The following is a 19,009-nucleotide window of genomic DNA, read 5'->3' on the forward strand; positions in this document are numbered from 1 at the left end:
ACTGAGCATATCTGTCTTCCAGTATGTGACTCATTAGGTTAATGTCCCCATTGCTAGACACACAACTCATTTCTAGATCATGTTTTGCATTACCAGTGTTTATCGTTACATAATCTTTTATGGTCTATACAATGAATCTAATATTTCATGGTAAGAAAACTCTTTGTGGACTAGGCATTTTTTCAGCGCTTTTTTGATGAGTTTTTTATGCAAATTTTCAGCTGCATTTACAGTATCAGCAAAGTCTATGAGATTTCAGGAATCGCATGCACACACATTGGTCTTGTGTCATAAGTATTTTGTGCTTTGCATGTTTTTTTGCACAATAGAGCATGTCACTCCTTTCAGCATTTTTTCTGCGTTTTTCACCCATTAAAAGTAATAGGTGGGGAAAAAACGCTTAAAAAATGCCTATTGTGAACATTGCCATCAGGTTTTGCTGCATTTTTAGTGGAAAAAAAGCAAGTACAGCAATATGTGAAACTGATTTATTTTTCACATTTTTCCATCTTGTCTTGGTCACCTGAGATGGCAGTTTGGATTAGAACAGTTTAATTAAACTAGTGATGTGCAAATGTAAACATTGGCCTCCCAAGGTGTGAGATTGAACAATACCTGTGGCCAACGTAGGTGTGAAATTGAACAATTCCTATGCAACTCAATGGCAGACCAAAGTGTAAAAGTAAATAGTGTCCTACAAACTAAATGCTCTGCCAATGTCTTAGGTAAACTATTTCTGCACAATTCACCTCCCCCCACTGTTACATTTGTAATTCTGGTTAATATGGTTTCAAAATGTCTTTCATTGGTGACCTGTGTTCATGCTTCTGTGGTGGAAGCAAAGCTAAACTTTGGGATCCTGAAAAATGCACCAAAAACACACAAAAATCTGTGTTTTTGCTGCAGTTTATTTCCTACCAAGAGATTAGGTTTTGCTGCAGAAAAAAAAACGCTGAAAAAACACCTAGTATAAACATACCCTTTAAGTAATTAGGGTGGAGCTGCAAAATAGATGTAGTTTTATAGACAAATGTGGCAATATATCAGGAGAAAAAGCTGACCCTCCTCCATACTTATTCTTATTGCAAAAAATACTTTTTGCAGATTTGTCGCTTTTTTTCTGCGCAGATTTGTCACATTTGTCACCTGAAGATTTCCTGATTCCAGCAAAGTGAATGAGAGTCCTGAAGTCTCCTGCACATGTTGCTTATTTTTGACTTGCAGATTTGGTGCAGATTTAAATCTGCAGAATGGAAATTCTTTCAGCGTTTTTGCTGCAGATTTCACTCATAATAATGAGTGGGGAAAAATCTTCACCGAAAACGCAAGTAAAAAATTTATAAAAAATGTGACAAAAACACGCGTTTTCCCACTGCCTTCTTCCTGCCAAGAGATGCAGAAATGGTGCAGAAATTTCAGGACCAAATACGTGTGCACATACCATAAGCCTATGTGCATACGGCGCAGATTTGGTGCGTTTTTATCGCAACCTGAAGAAAAACCTGATGTCAGCAAAGTGAATGAGAAACCTGAAGTATGACACACATTGAGTATTTGTGACTTGCAGATTTGGTGCAGAAAATAATCTACAGCATGTCAATTCTCAGTGCGTTTTTGACCTGTGTTTTTCACCATTGACTTCACTCAAATTAGTCAAAAACGCAGGGCAAAAATGCATGAAAAAACACACCAAAATGCACCAAAAACCTGTGTATTTTCCCTTGCGTTTTTGCTGCCAACAAATTCCTAGAGATGCAGAAACGTTGCAGAAATGTCTGCAATCAAATGCTTAACATGTGCACATATCCTAAGTCTCCTCTCTGTACAGTAAAGAATGGGGAGCGCTAAGAGAAGATGCCAGTGATACTACTCTGCATTTACATAGTTATTTTGCACAACCAAAAAAAGTAATTTTTCTAACAAATTCAGCCCAGACCATATTACAAAAATGAGTACTTCCCAAAGAAAGTATTAGGAGCACAGCTAAAATTTAGACTACAAAATTATAATTAACAAGAATTCGACCACAGGTAAGTCTATATTCATTAAAGAGATGTCCAGCAGACGGTTGACTATAAATGGGCATTACTTAACTAAGAAAACCCCTTCGCATTTCATGCTGTCAAAATGGCACCACATGGAAAAGAAGTGTCACAAGACCTGAGAAGGAAAATAATTTCTTTACACAAGAAAGGTGAAGGCTACAAAGAGATCAGCAAAGCTTTACTTATTATCAGTCATGATATTGTAGCAAAAGTGATAAAAAAATTGAACAAAGATGGAACTGCAACCATCTTACAGACACAGCCACGCCGATCACGGATGTTAACATATAAATAAGAACATCTTCTGATGAAAAGGACTGAAGAAAATCAACATGCAAATTCACTGCACTTAGCTAAAGAAGTAGAAAGCCAAATCAGGGTGAGTGTTTCCTGCGATACAATATGGTGTACACTGGAGAGGAATGGTATGCCTGGGTGTCATCTATAAAGGAAACCTAACCTAAAGCCCATGCACAAAAAAAGTGTACCTACAATTAGCCAGGGCCCATGCTGAAAAATATGAAGGCTACTGGGACTCTATACTCTGGGGAGATGAAACCTAGATAAATGTTTTTGAATCTGATAGCTTCAAAACTGTATAGCTTAGTAAAGGTGAAAAGTACAAAGAACAATATATGGTGCCCACAATGAAACATGGAAGTGCCAGTGTCCTTATGTGGGCTGCATGAGTGCTGCTGGTGTGTCGGGGAGCTATATTTCATTGATGTGATCAGGAATTCACAGATGTACTGCTTTATATTAAAAGAGAAGATGCTATCATCACCCCATACCCTTGGTGGACATGCCTTTTTTCAATAGGAAAATGATCCAAAACACAAATCTAAGGCCGCTGTTGCACTTCTGAAGAAGAACAGGGTTAAAGTGATTCAGTGGTCAAGTATGTCTCCTCTTATGAACCCAGTTGAACACGTATTTTGTGTTTTTAGCATATCAAGGCTCTAAAAGAGGTTGTTTTGGAAAATTGGAACAATATAGATGTTGCAATATGTCGCTAATTTGTTCATTTAATGCTTATAAGACTAGGTGCTGTCCTTAGAAATCATGGCGGTCATATAAAACACTACAGTAGATGTAGTTGTATTTATTTTTGAATCAACTAATTTGAATAAAACTGAAAATTTTGTAATGAAAGGTATATTATAACCTTACGTTAATGCTATAGGTAACAAGAATGCTCTATGAAACTCAGTCTGGTCAAAAAATATTAAATTGTGCTTGTGTTCAGTGAGTTATAGATTAAGATTTTATATTTCAAAGTAGTGTGTGTTCATTTATGCACAGTACTGTATTTTTGTGTATATACAGTACGGACCAAAAGTTTGGACACACCTTCTCATTTAAAGATTGTTCTGTATTATCATGGCTATGAAAATTGTACATTCACACAGAAGGCATCAAAACTATGAATTAACACATGTGGAACTATATACTTAACAAAAAAGTGTGAAAAAACTGAAAATATGTCTCATATTCTAGGTTCTTCAAAGTAGCCACCTTTTGCTTTGATGACTGCTTTGCACACTCTTGGCATTCTCTTGATGAGCTTCAAGAGGTAGTCACCGGAAATGGTCTTCCAACAATCTTGAAGGAGTTCCCAGAGATGCTTAGCACTTGTTGGCCCTTTTGCCTTCATTCTGCGGTCCAGCTCACCCCAAACCATCTTGATTGGGTTCAGGTATGGTGACTGTAGAGGCCAGGTCATCTGGCGTAGCACCCCATCACTCCCCTTCTTGGTCAAATAGCCCTTACACAGCCTGGAGGTGTGTTTGTGGTCATTGTCCTGTTGAAAAATAAATGATGGTCCAACTAAACGCAAACCGGATGGAATAGCATGCAGCTGCAAGATGCTGTGGTAGCCATGCTGGTTCAGTATGCCTTCAATTTTGAATAAATCCCCAACAGTGTCACCAGCAAAGCACCCCCACACCATCACACATCCTCCTCCATGCTTCACGGTGGGAACCAGGCATGTAGAGTCCATCCGTTCACCTTTTCTGCATCGCACAAAGACACGTTTGGGCTAAAGAACACAAGGAATGGACATTAGACCAGTGGAAATCTGTGCTTTGGTCTGATGAGTCCAAATTTGAGATCTTTGGTTCCAACCACCAAGTATCTTCTGCTTGTTGCCTGTCCTTAGCAGTGGTTTCCTAGCAGCTATTTTACCATGAAGGCCTGCTGCACAAAGTCTCCTCTTAACAGTTGTTGTAGAGATGTGTCTGCTGCTAGCACTCTGTGTGGCATTGACCTGGTCTCTAATCTGAGCTGCTGTTAACCTGCGATTTCTGAGGCTGGTGACTCGGGTAAACTTATCCTCAGAAGCAGAGGTGACTCTTGGTCTTCCTTTCCTGGTGCGGTCCTCATGTGAGCCAGTTTCTTTGTAGCGCTTGATGATTTTTGCAACTGCACTTGGGGACACTTTCAAAGTTTTCCCAATTTTTTGCACTGACTGACCTTCATTTCTTAAAGTAATGATGGCCACTCGTTTTCTTTACTTAGCTGCTTTTTTCTTGTCATAATACAAATTCTAACAGTCTATTCAGTAGGACTATCAGCTGCGTATCCACCAGACTCCTGCACAAGACAACTGATGGTCCCAACCTCAGTTATAAGGCAAGAAATCCCACTTATTAAACCTGACAGGGCACACCTGTGAAGTGAAAACCATTTCCGGTGACTACCTCTTGAAGCTCATCAAGAGAATGCCAAGAGTGTGCAAAGCAGTCATCAAAGCAAAAGGTGGCTACGTTGAAGAACCTAGAATATAAGACATATTTTCAGCTGTTTCACACTTTTTTGTTAAGTATATAATTCCACATGTGTTAATTCATAGTTTTGATGCCTTCAGTGTGAATGTACAATTTTCATTGTCAAAAAAATACAGAAAAATCTTTAAATGAGAAGGTGTGTCCAAACTTTTGGTCTGTACTGTATATGCTTGCGTAATGTATATGCATATTATATATGTGTGTATATGCTTGTGTATGATGTATATGTATGTGTAATCTGTATATGTGTACTTAACGTGTATATACATCTGTACATATGTATGTCAGAGGGGCATGACAAAGTTGGGGGACACGTCATACACAGGGGCCCCTGGTTTAAAAAAAACTTGAGTTGTTTATTGTTTAATGCTTTGGGCTAGGGATGTGAAAATGTTAAGTCATTTTTTTTCATTTTATTTTTAGGCTGGAATTACACAAATAACTTTTGGTGAAGGTTTTTTTTAGGAAACCACAAGAGTGGATATGAAAGAGAGACGCATCCATCTTTCTGTTACAATATTCCATGCTATTTACATCCCTACTTCTATGTTTTGTTGTTGTCTAACAGCTGTAGTCCATTCATGCTCGTGTTGGTTGGATTCCCAGCAGTCACATTCCCAAAGTGAATTAATATCATAATCGCAACACTATGAGATGGAACAGCTTGTTTGAAACAAAATGTATTGCTTATTTGTATGTATCTCTTTTTTCTTGTCTATTTGGATTTCTTAATACGATGGATACCGAAAAGGTTTTTCTGCTATATTTAGTGCACTACAGCTCCCCATCATATCTGGAGTTGACACAACAGCTTCATGCCATTTAATGAAAGTGCTCTTCAGAATGTAGGGAGCATATCACTTATAATAGTCTCTCATCACAGCTGCTCACTATATATTATGTTGAAGTATCTTGAGCCTAAAGCAAAATTTGTAACAAGTCCAACCACCTATTGTGTCATATAAAATAAAAGCGTCTTCATATGTGGCAGAGTGGTCTTCATCCTGTCAAGCACAAAGACTGAGGTGCAACCAATCCAAGTGTATTCCAATCTATCACCCTCTTAGTCCATTTAAAGGGAACCTTTCATTAGATCATGCTGCCTCAAATAGGGAAAGCATTAATCAGAGCTTGGCTGAACAATTACAGCCAGTTTTGTTTTACGTTGAAACGCTGCTGCGTTTTAGAGACAAGATAGTTGTAACACTGGCTGGAGACTATGGGTAGAGGCTTGATTAGTCCGGCACTGCCCCTGCTTGGCCTTTCCTTCTACACACATAGTAGAGACGTGTCAATCAACTGGAGCAGTTTAGAGAGAAGTCAACTGGGGACCACATTGGACTGGTCAGGTCTCTCTCTATAGACAACGGTCGGCTTTTCAAGCTATATTTTCTCTGAAACATTGCAGAGGTAACTCAGAGTAAAACATACCTGGCTGTAATCGGACAGCCAGACTCTAATTCATGCTGACCATGGTATGAACAGCATCAATCTAATGACAGGTTTATTTCAAGTTAAACCTTTATAATTGAGAGTCAAATTACAGCTATAACAGAATAAAATAATGTATATTTTTTAAAAGTGAAAGACTATGGGAAATGCATCTGTGTTGACTTTTGCTTAAATATTAACATGTAAGTCATCTGAATTAATGATATGCTAATTAGTCATTTATTGCATTCATGGTAATAAATTTATAAATATTCAAAAGCAAGGATAACATAAATGTTCCCTAAGCATTGACTATTCACATATCATAAATGTTTTATTTTGTATATTATACTTTATGTAAAGACAACTGTACATTATAAGAATATTAGAAATCACCAAGGAGATCCAGGGTGAAATAAATTCATGAGACCGTGTATTTAGTGAATTCATAGAGGTCACACAAGTTACTGGTCACTTCTAATATTCATTATGATTAAAAGTTAATAGCATTATTCCTAAGTTATAATGCATTTTTCAGTTGATGCAGAATCTCTTTTTGAGTCTTGTCCGCCACTGGTTAATACAATGTAAAGAAGGTCTGCAGCATGTATTAACATATAATAAATCAGGACATAAATATGCTATGTCACTTTTTAATTCAAAATATATCCTTCTAATCTGGTGTTTCTGTAAGTCCCATAGAAGTTAATAGAGAGAATATAGCTTTCTCTTCATTCATTCTCTGCTTCAAAGTGGTGGCAGTGGTCATCTCACCAGACAGGATCTGCCATTCTCATAAACGTCTGCAATGGGAACAACACTGTAAAAGGTACCTGTCTGCAGGATTTCAACCCCAAACTTTCCTCACCCTTCTCCTGCTTTACTGACAGATCCTTTGCTGTGTAACTTGAAGCAAATGAGCTGTCAGTCAAGCAGGAGAAGGCAGCAATGGCCTTGGAATAGAGCCAGAATGACAGAGGCTTTTGAAGAGCTTTACGCTCAGAAAGCACGTCAGCCTCATTTGCATGTTGATTAAAATACTGCTTTTCCGTTAAAAGAGGAACAAACTGACCATGTAAAGGTATTTCTAGACTTGTTTTTGAAAGGGTTACATGCACATATAAATAGTTTTGGGGTGAAATTCTGTAGATTGATTCCCTTTAAAGGGTATGGCTCTTTTACATATAATTTTAATAATTGAATTGTATGTATTTTCTGGAATATAATATATTTGCAATTGGTTTTAATTTAAAATGTTGACCTGTTGGTCTTCTGCTGTTTGCATGTGTTCCAATACAAAGAATGATGACCAGTTCCATTTTGTCTTTCTGACAGATTGATCCCTGTCATGTCAGGTTCAGACCCCCATTTCTACTGTCTTGAAATCTTATTTAAGATGAAATCTTATTTAATTGATTTATAATATTATATTTTTGTGTAAAGGACAATCCAGTAGAGGAGAGAGAGGTGCTGTGTAAAATTGATTTAACACAGAATAGCATTAAGCAGTATGCTGTGTAAGGAAATACATGCAAGCTGCAAAAGAAATACATTTAAAATACATACCATACAACTATAGTTGAGTTTAAGGGATATATATAGTGATGAAATAATGTCAATCTTCCTGGGCATAGGAAATAAGGTCGATCTATTTTCATTACAATAAGAGTTCACATGAAGCCCCACTTTTCTAATGTGTATACAATGAGTCACCCAGATTGACTAATCAGGAGAGCGTTTCCCCTCGTTTCAACACAGTAATCAATGTTATTTTTCCCTCTTATGCCTAACCAGACAAAAAGCAGATGATATCATTGTGAACCTGTCATTCTCTTGGATTAAAGGTTCCTTTAATATTTCTTGAATTAATTCTTTGTAGTGAGTTATGACTTAAAGAGGTTTTCCGGTTTCAAAAAACCTGTCCCTTGGCTGGAGTTTGTTTTTAAAAAACAAATTGGCATTATTACTCACCATCCCTGTGTCGAGCACTGAGTCTCTGCTGCAGCTCCCAGTCTCTGTTATTGTCTGCAGCGCTGATGTTATATCAAATGCATGGCAACCAATCAGTGAGCTCAGAGCCTCTGAATAACTTGTGCCATCAACTTGGGCAGAGCCGCTGAGTTCACTTATTAGCTGCCATTCTGTGGACATGATATCAGTGCTACAGTGTATAGCAGTCACTTGAAGCATGGGTGGAGTCTCTGCTTTGGACCCGAGGAGGTGAGCTAAGTGACAGTTTGAATTTTTAAAACAAACTGAAGCCATGGAGACAGGGGTTTTCCAAAACTAGAAAACCCCTTGAAATAGGAAGTTTGTAAATAAAGGGGTACTTTAAAGTGGTCAATTGTTTAAGTTTAAGCAATTGATATATAATTGCGTCTACGCCATCAATTTCTAGTCAAAATAAAAATTTGTGAAAATGCAAGACAAGAATTCAATGAATCTCAATGAATTACAGATAACCTACAACAAGACTGAATTTACTGTATGTTGAATGGGAAACTCCATTAATTTGTGTATATAGAAGACTTAGGCTCTGTACAAAGATAAAATAATTCTTTCAATTTGACACCATCTCCTAACCAATGGACAGGAGACCATGGTGGCACATCTGATTTTGTTGATAATATTTAACACTTTCTCTATTGTCCATAGATCCTGTAGAGGCTATAATACTATGCAGTTTTTCATCATCTATTAAAATGAACCTAGACTGAGTTAAAATAGGTCCATTCTTTTTAGAAACCCCATAGAAGCCACATGGGCTGCACTATGAAACATGTGCTCTTAATTTTCTGCCTAATACATTCATCGTTTCTAATTATTTAAATACCCCTGTCATGTTCTAGCCCTCATAAAATCCATAACTGCTTCTAAAAGAATCCAAAAAATATACTAATCAGTATAAATGCCAGGAACTTGAACACTGAATATCTTACGAATAGAGTGTAATAAACAATTCCTCATAGGAATAATTAATCCATGACACCTACACGTCACCTAATCAAATGCGTTGGCTTATCCTGTTGGGTAAAGTCATGATTCCAATGGTGGCTTAGTTTCATGAAGTTACTTTTACACTTGTTGTGACTGCAATACCATATTCACTATGCCTACCAAATCATATCAAACGGACGATCCATCCAGACTGCTTACACTTTCAAAGATTTACAAACTAATAGTCAAAGAGGCAGGATGCCTAAAAGGTTTTATGGTCCTTTTCAGTCTAGAGAAGGTCCGATCTCATAGACGCTGCATATGTTAACTACTGCTTTGTAATACTTTATCTCCATTAAAAAGAAACATCAACATTGTGACTTCCCTTGTAACTTCCCAATATTCCCAAACTTCCCAAAATTCTTGCAAATAGAAATGTTTAAAGAGAACCTGCCATCAGGATTTTATACCCCAAATGAATGGCATGTATATAAAAGTCCTTTAATGTTGAGCAAATCCTTACCTTCCTTGTAAAAAATATTTTTGCTATTATAGAAAAATCCATAGTTGATTTTGTATTCTAATGGGTTGCAAGTGCCGTGTCGGGGGCACTGAACTTACAGCTCGGAGTAACCTGTCAGTCAGGAACAAGAGGCAGGCAGCAGGTGGGGAAAAGGCAGGATGGCAGGAGAACTGGAAGGGCAGGGTCCGTCCACTATGTATTTCTCTAAAAGAGCAAAACATTTGTACAAGGAAGGTAAGGATTTACTCAGCAGTAAAGCACTTTTATATATATGTTATTAGTTTGGGGTATAAAATAATGATGACGGGTCTTCTTTAACGAGGTATTACTTTATAAGCTATAAGTTAATATTTTGTCACTGAAACGTTGCGTTAAATTTAGTTAGACTCTTTTCCTTATATATTTCTTGATGAGTAGATCAGGTTTTATTGTTATTCAATCCTGTACATTAGAAGAGAACAGAGCATATAATATATTACTGTCATAAGATTTTTCCGGCAAATCACTCATTGTAAAAATCAGTTTTCCTCATTTCAGTTCTTGTGCTACTGACAAATTGATTTTTTGATGCTTTCAGAACCAATCTGATGTCTTGAAGTCCATAAAGCCATTATTTCTTTGTCAGACTGCATTACGCTCACAGTTTTTCTTTATTGTAAATCCAGTGAATCCACCAGCAATAAGAATATTTTTCTACATTCTAGACTGAAAATTATTTTTATAATTTGTCCTTTGTTCTTTCTGCTTTCATGTGAAACATTCCTTGTAGAATCACATTGTGTAAACCACGTTGTGGAGAGAGGCTAGTAGTAGAGCCCAGTGAATATGTTGATCTTTACTGCCAGTAATTGCTTTCCAGCCACTATAATCATTCCCACTGTTACTGTGCATCGATTTTTCTTTTCGCTGACAATATTGGTCACATCATCACATGATTAATAGGTTGGTATGTTTATTATATTGGTCTTTATTATTTCAGCTCTTGTGTTCTTGGGAAGGTTATGATCCCTGTGTCCTTCTCCTGCCATCCTCCTCTGTTTCCTTGTTTCTGTTTTAAAGCAGGCACTTCTTAGGTGATAAGATGGCTGTGCTATGTTGCATTATAATGCACCTAATGGATAGCTCCCTCAGACAGACAGTGGGTACGGAAAGTGTTCAGACTCCTTTAAATTTTTCACTCTTTGATTCATTGCAGCCATTTGGTAAATTCTAAAAAGTTCTTTTTTCTCATTAAAGTACACTCTGCACCCCATCTTGACTGAAAAAAACAAATGTAGAAATTTTTGCAAATTTATTAAAAAAGAAAAACTGAAATATCACATGGTCATAAGTATTCAGACCCTTTGCTCAGTATTGAGTAGAAGCACCCTTTTGAGCTAGTACAGCCATGAGTCTTCTTGGGAATGATGCAACAAGTTTTTCACACCTGGATTTGGGGATCCTCTGCCATTCTTCCTTGCAGATGCTCTCCAGTTCTGTCAGGTTGGATGGTGAACGTTGGTGGACAGCCATTTTCAGGTCTCTCCAGAGATGCTCAATTGGGTTTAGGTCAGGGTTCTGGCTGAGCCAGTCAAGAATGGTCATAGAGTTGTTCTGAAGCCACTCCTTTGTTACTTTAGCTGTGTTCTTAGGGTCATTGTCTTGTTGGAAGGTGAACCTTTGGCCAAGTCTGAGGTCCAGAGCACTCTGGAGGAGGTTTTCATCCAGGATATCTCTGTTCTTGGCCGCATTCATGTTTGCGTCAATTGCAACCACTCGTCCTATCCCTGCAGCTGAAAAACACCCCTATAGCATGATGCTGCCTCCATCATGTTTCACTGTTGGGATTGTATTGGGCAGGTGATTAGCAGTGCCTGGTTTTCTCCACACATACCACTTAGAATTATCACCAAAAAGTTCTATCTTTGTCTCATCAGACCAGAGAATCTTATTTCTCATAGTCTGGGAGTCCTTCATGTGTTTTTGAGCAAACTCTATGTGGGCTTTCATATGTCTTGCACTGAGGAGAGGCTTCTGTCGGGCCACTCTGCCATAAAGGCCTGACTGGTGGAGGGCTGCAGTGACAGTTGACTTTGTGGAACTTTCTCCCATCTCCCTACAGCATCTCTGGAGCTCAGCCACAGTGATCTTGGGGTTCTTCTTTACCTCTCTCACCAAGGCTCTTCTCCCACAATTTCTCAGTTTGGCTGGACAGCCAGGTCTAGGAAGACTTCTGGTGATCCCAAACTTCTTCCATTTAAGGATTATGGAGGCCACTGTGCTCTTAGGAACCTTGAGTAATGCAGAAATTCTTTTGTAACCTCGGCCAGATCTGTGCCTTGCCACAATTATGTCTTTGAGCTCCTTGGGCAGTTCCTTTGAGCTCATGATTCTCATTTGGTCTGACATGCACTGTGAGCTGTGAGGTCTTATATAGACAGGTGTGTGCCTTTCCAAATCAAGTCCTATCAGTTTAATTAAAACAGCTGGACTCCAATGAAGGAGTAGAACCATCTCAAGGAGGATCACAAGGAAATGGACAGCATGTGACTGAAATATGAGTGTCTGAGGAAAGGGTCTGAATATTTATGACCATGTGATACTTCAGTTTTTCTTTTTTAATAAATTTTCAACAATTTCTACATTTCTGTTTTTTTTCAGTCAAGATGGGGTGCAGACTGTACTTTAATGAGAAAAAAAATGAACTTTTTAGAATTTACCAAATGGCTGCAATGAAACAAAAAGTGAAAAATTTAAAGGGGTCTGTATACTTTACGTACCCACTGTATATATACAGTACAGACCAAAAGTTTGGACACACCTTCTCATTTAATAGCATGCTGCTGCAAGATGCTGTGGTAGCCACGCTGGTTAAGTATGCCTTCAATTTTGAATAAATCCCCAACAGTGTCACCAGCAAAGCACCCCCACACCATCACATCTCCTCCTCCATGATTCACGGTGGGAATCAGGCATGTAGAGTCCATCCGTTCACCTTTTCTGCGTCGCACAAAGACACGGTGGTTGGAATCAAAGATCTCAAATTTGAACTCATCAGCCCAAAGCACAGATTTCCACTGGTCTAATGTCCATTCCTTGTGTTCTTTAGCCCAAACAAGTCTCTTCTGCTTGTTGCCTGTCCTTAGCAGTGGTTTCCTAGCAGCTATTTTCCCATGAAGGCCTGCTGCACAAAGTCTCCTCTTAACAGTTGTTGAAAAGATGTGTCTGCTGCTAGAACTCTGTGTGGCATTGACCTGGTCTCTAATCTGAGCTGCTGTTAACCTGCGATTTCTGAGGCTGGTGACTCGGATAAACTTATCCTCAGAAGCAGAGGTGACTCTTGGTCTTCCTTTCCTGGGGCAGTCCTCATGTGAGCAAGTTTCTTTGTAGCGCTTTATAGTATTTGCAACTGCACTTGGGGACACTTTCAAAGTTTTCCCAATTTTTCAGACTGACTGACCTTCATTTCTTAAAGCAATAATGGCCACTCGTTTTTCTTTACTTAGCTGCTTTTTTCTTGCCATAATACAAATTCTAACAGTCTATTCAGTAGGACTATCAGCTGTGTATCCACCTGACTTCTGCACAACACAACTGATGGTCCCAACCCCATTTATAAGGCAAGAAATCCCACTTATTAAACCTGACAGGGCACACCTGTGAAGTGAAAACCATTTCTGGTGACTACCTCTTGAAGCTCATCAAGAGAATGCCAAGAGTGCGCAAAGCAGTCATCAAAGCAAAAGGTGGCTACTTTGAAGAATCTAGAATATAAGACATATTTTCAGTTGTTTCACACTTTTTTGTTAAGTATATAATTCCACATGTGTTAATTCATAGTTTTGATGCCTTCAGTGTGAATGTACAATTTTCATAGACATGAAAATACAGAAAAATCTTTAAATGAGAAGGTGTGTCCAATCTTTTGGTCTGTACTGTATGTGCAAATATGATAAGCAGGTGTAAAAAATGCATTTTTATCAATCAGTAATATGCAATGTGAACGAACAAAAGAAAAATCTAAAGCAATTCAATGTTTGTCATGCTGACACAGCTTCAAAATATCATCAATTCTTCTAGCTCCACTTTACTTGTACACAGCTTTTGAAAGAACTTGGCAGGGAGGTTATTCCAAATATCTTGGACAACTAACCACAGTTCTTCTGTGGATGTAGACTTGTGAAAATCTTTCTGTCTCTTCATGTAATCCCAGAGAGACGTAACAATGTTGAGTTCAGGGCTTTTTGGGGGCCATTTAATCACATCCAGGAATCCTTGTCCTTCTTTATGCCGAAGATAGCTCTTAATAACATTGGTGGTATGTTTGGGGTTGTTGTCCTGCTGCAGAATAAATTTGTAGTTAGATGCCTCCCTGATGTTATTGCATGATAGATAAGTATCTGCTTGTATTTCTCAACATTGAGGACACCATTAATCCTGACCAAATTCCCAACTCCATTTGCTGTAATGCCGCCTCAAACTTGCAAGCAACCTTCAACACGCTTCACTGTTGTCTGCAGACACTCATTTTTATCTCGCTCTCCAGCTCTTCAGGAAACAAACTACCTTTTGTTACAGCCAAATATTTCACATTTTGACTGATCAGTCCAGAACACCTGCTGCAAATTGTGTGCTCCCCAGTCCCTTTTTTTGTGCATAGTTGAGTTGCTTGGCTTTACACTGTGTGCAGAATTATTAGGGAAATGAGTATTTTGATCACATGATGCTTTTTATACATGTTGTCCTACTCCAAGCTGCATAGGCTTGAGAGCCAACTACTAATTAAGTATATCTGGTGATGTGCATCTCTGTAATGAGGAGGGGTGTTGACTAATGACATCAACATCCTATATAAGGTGTGCTTAATTATTAGGCAACTTCCTTTCCTTTGGCAAAATGGATCAGAAGAGAGATTTGACGGACTCTGAAAAGTCCAAAATTGTGAGATGTCTTGCAGAGGGATGCAGCAGTCTTGAAATTTCCAAACTTTTGAAGCGTGATCACCGAACAATCAAGTGCTTCATGGCAAATAGCCAACAGGGTCGCAAGAAGCGTGTTGGCCAAAAAAGGCGCAAAATACCTGCCCATGAATTGAGGAAAATCAAGCGTGAAACTGCCAAGATGCCATTCGCCACCAATTTTGCCATATTTCAGAGCTGCAACGTTACTGGAGTATCAAAAAGCACAAGGTGTGCGATACCCAGGGACATGGCCAAGGTAAAGAAGGCCGAAAAATTACCACCTTTGAACAAGAAACACAAGATAAAACGTCAAGAATGGGCCAAGAAATATCTTAAGACTGATTTTTCAAAGGTTTTATGGACTGATGAAATGAGAGTGACTCTTGATGGGCCAGATGGATGGGCCAGAGGCTGGACCAGTAAAGGGCAGAGAGCTCCACTCCGACTCAGACGCCAGCAAGGTGGAGGTGGGGTACTGGTATGGGCTGGTATCATCAAGGATGAACTTGTGGGACCTTTTCGGGTTGAGGATGGAGTGAAGCTCAACCCCCAGACCCACTGCCAGCTTCTGGAAGATAACTTCTTCAAGCAGTGGTACAGGAAGAAGTCGGTATCGTTCAAGAAAAACATGATTTTCATGCAGGACAATGCTCCATCACATGCATCCAACTACTCCACAGCGTGGCTGGCCAGTAAAGGTCTAAAAGAAGAAAAAATAATGACATGGCCCCCTTGTTCACCTGATCTGAACCCCATAGAGAACCTGTGGTCCATCATAAAATGTGAGATCTACAGGGAGGGAAAACAGTACACCTCTCGGAACAGTGTCTGGGAGGCTGTGGTAGCTGCTGCAAGCAATGTTGATCGAAAACAGATCAAGCAACTGACAGAATCTATGAATGGAAGGCTATAGAGTGTCATCATAAAGAGAGGTGACTATATTGATCACTAATTTTTTTGTTTTTTTGTTTTTGCATGTCAGAAATGTTTATTTCTAAATTGCGTGCACTGATATTGGTTTACCTGGTGAAAATAAACAAGTGAGATGGGATTATGTTTGGTTTTTATTAAGTTGCCTAATAATTCTGCACAGTAATAGTTACCTGCACAAACAGATATCCTCCTAAGATAGCCAAATCTAAAAAAAAACTCACTCCAACTTCTGAAAATATTAAGCTTGAATATTTATGAGTCTTTTGGGTTGATTGAGAACATAGTTGTTGATCAATAATAAAAATAATCCTCTAAAATACAACTTGCCTAATAATTCTGCACACAGTGTATTTCCATGTTAACGATGTGACTTTTTGGCTGCAATTAGATGGGTGTAGTTGTGTCCCACCGGTTGCTGCTAGTTCTGAGATGGTGGCATTGCTGGACATCTTCTGATTTCAAAGTGAAGTAAGCATGATATTTGTTTCATCTGCTGCACTAAGATTCTTGGCTGACCACTGTGTTTGCATTCCCCAACAAGGTCCATTTCTTAATACTTATTCCAAAGAACTTGAACAGCACATATTGAAACCACAGTAGCGGAGTTTAGCTGTTCCACATCCAATTTTAAGCCTCGTATACAGCTGTTCTATTTCAGTTAATGACTTTTAACTTGCATATGAAACTGATGATCATCTTTTTGGCGTAATTGGTTACTCATACACCTGACTATATTTCTCCAAATCTCTTACTCTGTGCAAGTGTATCTAGAAAAGATGATGCTGTTTTGAAGGCAAAGGGTGATTACACCAAATATTGATGTTACTTAGATTTCTCTTATGTTCCCTCATTTTGATATTTGATAAAAAATAAACTATTAACACCAGTTTTTTTTTGCAAACATTCTTACTTTGCAGCATTTTTTTCACCCCTGCTTAAAGCTTTTGCAACCTTGGTCAATGCCTGAACAGTCACCTAGACAACAAACACTCAGCACCATAGGAAAGAATGAGTTGCCATTCTTTCTATTGGGTAATAAGTCCTGCATTAGGCTCTGTCCATAACAACTGCAAATATGTTCTTTCTTACCTTTGCTTTTAACTCGACATATTGCAAGGTGTGTGGTGCTTGATGACCTGCTTAAAAAACACATCTTAGTGATATGCTGTTGGGAGATGTCTAGGTGTATGTGGCTAGGTACAGCTATCCAGTGGTAGTTATAAGGATTGTAAATAGTAAAATACTAAGTCATAGTTAATATACAACCGTGATCACATAGTAAACAGAAACAGAGGTGATCCAAGTTCTTGCAATAACATATATACCAAAGAGACTTCCTTTGCATCTGCTTAGTGGTCACAACAAATTTGTGAATAATGAGAACGCTGGTGTGGCATTTTACCTGGGTGCTGCGTGCTAGGGGAATGCCGACAAGCCATTCTGTCCAGGCCAGAGAGTATGTATAGAAAGGCCCACGGCAGCATACTGAGTCTTTGCCCACAGTGAAAGAAACCATTATAACTCACTGCGCAAACAACCCTTCTCAATAGGTGAATTTTAAGTATGATGCCGCTGCATCACAATGGCGCAAAAAAAAAAGAGAGTTTAAATACCAAGAAGGTCATGTCACAAGAGACAGAAAGATTGGGAACATATAAGTCAATACTTATGGTTTGCCATTGCTTACATTTGAGGAGGTTGTGGCTTCAAGAGCCAATTCAAGAACACTTTTTTGTGATGAGACCTACCTGTATGGACATACAATTACTTCTATTTCTTGTATGGCTTTTGTCTATCTACTGACTGGGCTAATAGCTCATTCTTTATAGTTTTATAAGTGCACAGCAAACAAAATCCTTAACCTTTAGCATTGTAGTCGCTATTCATGAGTCATTGTAATTTTATAGTAGTTGATCTTTACTTATAAAGATATGTTGGGAACTTGGTTGAGCGCCCGAAAATCATTGTTAATTTGCAAATACAAGAAGCAACATTTCACGTTCGAGACTTGGTTCTTCCAATTGTATTATCAGAATATGCGCCGGTTATGTTTAAGATGGGGCAGAGACGACATAGTTAATGGCTGGGTTGCCTTGGAATATGCAGTTTTCTGTAATATATCTAAACTTTTCTCAAGACTGACTGTTTATTAAATTCTACATTATTAATAGCATGCTTCGTCTACAACAGAAACCACTTAACGAGACACAGAGCAGAGACCTGGCAAATACAGGCTCAAAATTAATCATGCACTGGCTGCTATAAACAGTTTCACAACAACATAGAGGAATAGTCGGGCACATAATACATAATGCTTGTGATGGTAATGGTTGCATTGCTTGTGTCAATAATTACAAAGAAAATATTTAGTCGCTATAAATGGTTTTCGAATTAAATAACATAACAAATAAACAATAATGTTAAATAATATTTAATTTAAAGGTATTATATTCATTCCTTTCGGCATTGTAATAGTCCTCATGACCTTATCATGCACAGACATAAACATAGAGGTGTCAGCTTTAGACAGGGGGTCCACTCCGCATCTGAATACCCAGCAAAGGCATTGTCACTCTGAACAAAATGAATGGAAGAAGCCGAAGCAGCAGCACAGGCGTGCGTGTGTAATCACTTGTCACACATGAAAAGAGATGTGCACTGCTGCCTGCCTGGATCATTGTGTCAGAGAGAAAGGGAAGTTGCTGTAGTCAATGCAGAAGGACCAAAAACAAGACATCACATCAAACTGTACAGGAAGTTTGCTAGGCAGATGAACTGCAGGATGAACCTTACTGGCCACATTGGCCAACCCACCTTAGACTCCTTGAACCAGATGTGAATCCAACCTAATGACAGGTGCTAGGGTCACTGTTGGAATGAAGCCCCCTTGGTGCTGATGTTTATGGCTGCAAGTCCCTCTTAGGATACTGCACTGAATGGACATTCCCTGGCTGTTTTACATCTTTGTTTTCAGGGTAAATCCACCTTGACGGTCATTTCTGATGTCACCTCTGGGAAGCAGGCAAGGAAGCAGAAAAGGAAAGGCCACAAATGCTGTTTTAATCCGTAGCATTTTCTCTCTACCTCTGTGACAAGTGTAGTTACTATCAGGTCTTCCAGCAACTGAAGAGGCTTTACAGCAGCTGTGAAAATATGAAAAGCAGAAGGGGTGTATGGGATGGGGAACAGAGGCTGTGAGTGCCATCTGCAGGGAAACATGAGGCAGCAGAAAACACTATACCCTCTTAGTGCGCCTGCAGTGCTTTGCAGCAAGGGTTAAACGTTTACAATGCAGCATATCACACATAGTCTGCAAATTGAAAAATACGTGGTGTATACTGTGTATATACCCTAAGGAAAGTTCCATGACTACAGGTCTATGCAGCTGTAGTGGAGCTAGTGCAACCCCAA

At 38.8% G+C, this 19,009-nt stretch overlaps 1 protein-coding gene across 3 annotated transcripts in view; it reads right to left on the reverse strand.

Moving 5' to 3' along the window:
- The window catches only part of LOC141273670 (cGMP-dependent protein kinase 2-like), a 604,296-nt gene extending 585,542 nt beyond the window's left edge, over nt 1–18,754 (reverse strand). For 2 of the 3 annotated variants that reach the window (XM_073685845.1, XM_073685846.1), the window contains exon 1: nt 18,413–18,754. The gene's annotated coding sequence lies outside the window, so the exon portion shown is untranslated. Of the gene's footprint in view, nt 1–8,236; nt 8,257–18,412 lie in introns of those variants that run through there. The other variant, XM_073685847.1, reaches the window with a different exon arrangement.
- Nucleotides 18,755–19,009: the final 255 nt, after the last annotated feature.

The sequence above is a fragment of the Phyllobates terribilis genome, unplaced genomic scaffold (genome assembly GCF_046119375.1).
Source record: "Phyllobates terribilis strain yellow unplaced genomic scaffold, ASM4611937v1 Scaffold_5__5_contigs__length_657084704, whole genome shotgun sequence".
Classification (NCBI taxonomy): Eukaryota; Metazoa; Chordata; class Amphibia; order Anura; family Dendrobatidae; genus Phyllobates; species Phyllobates terribilis.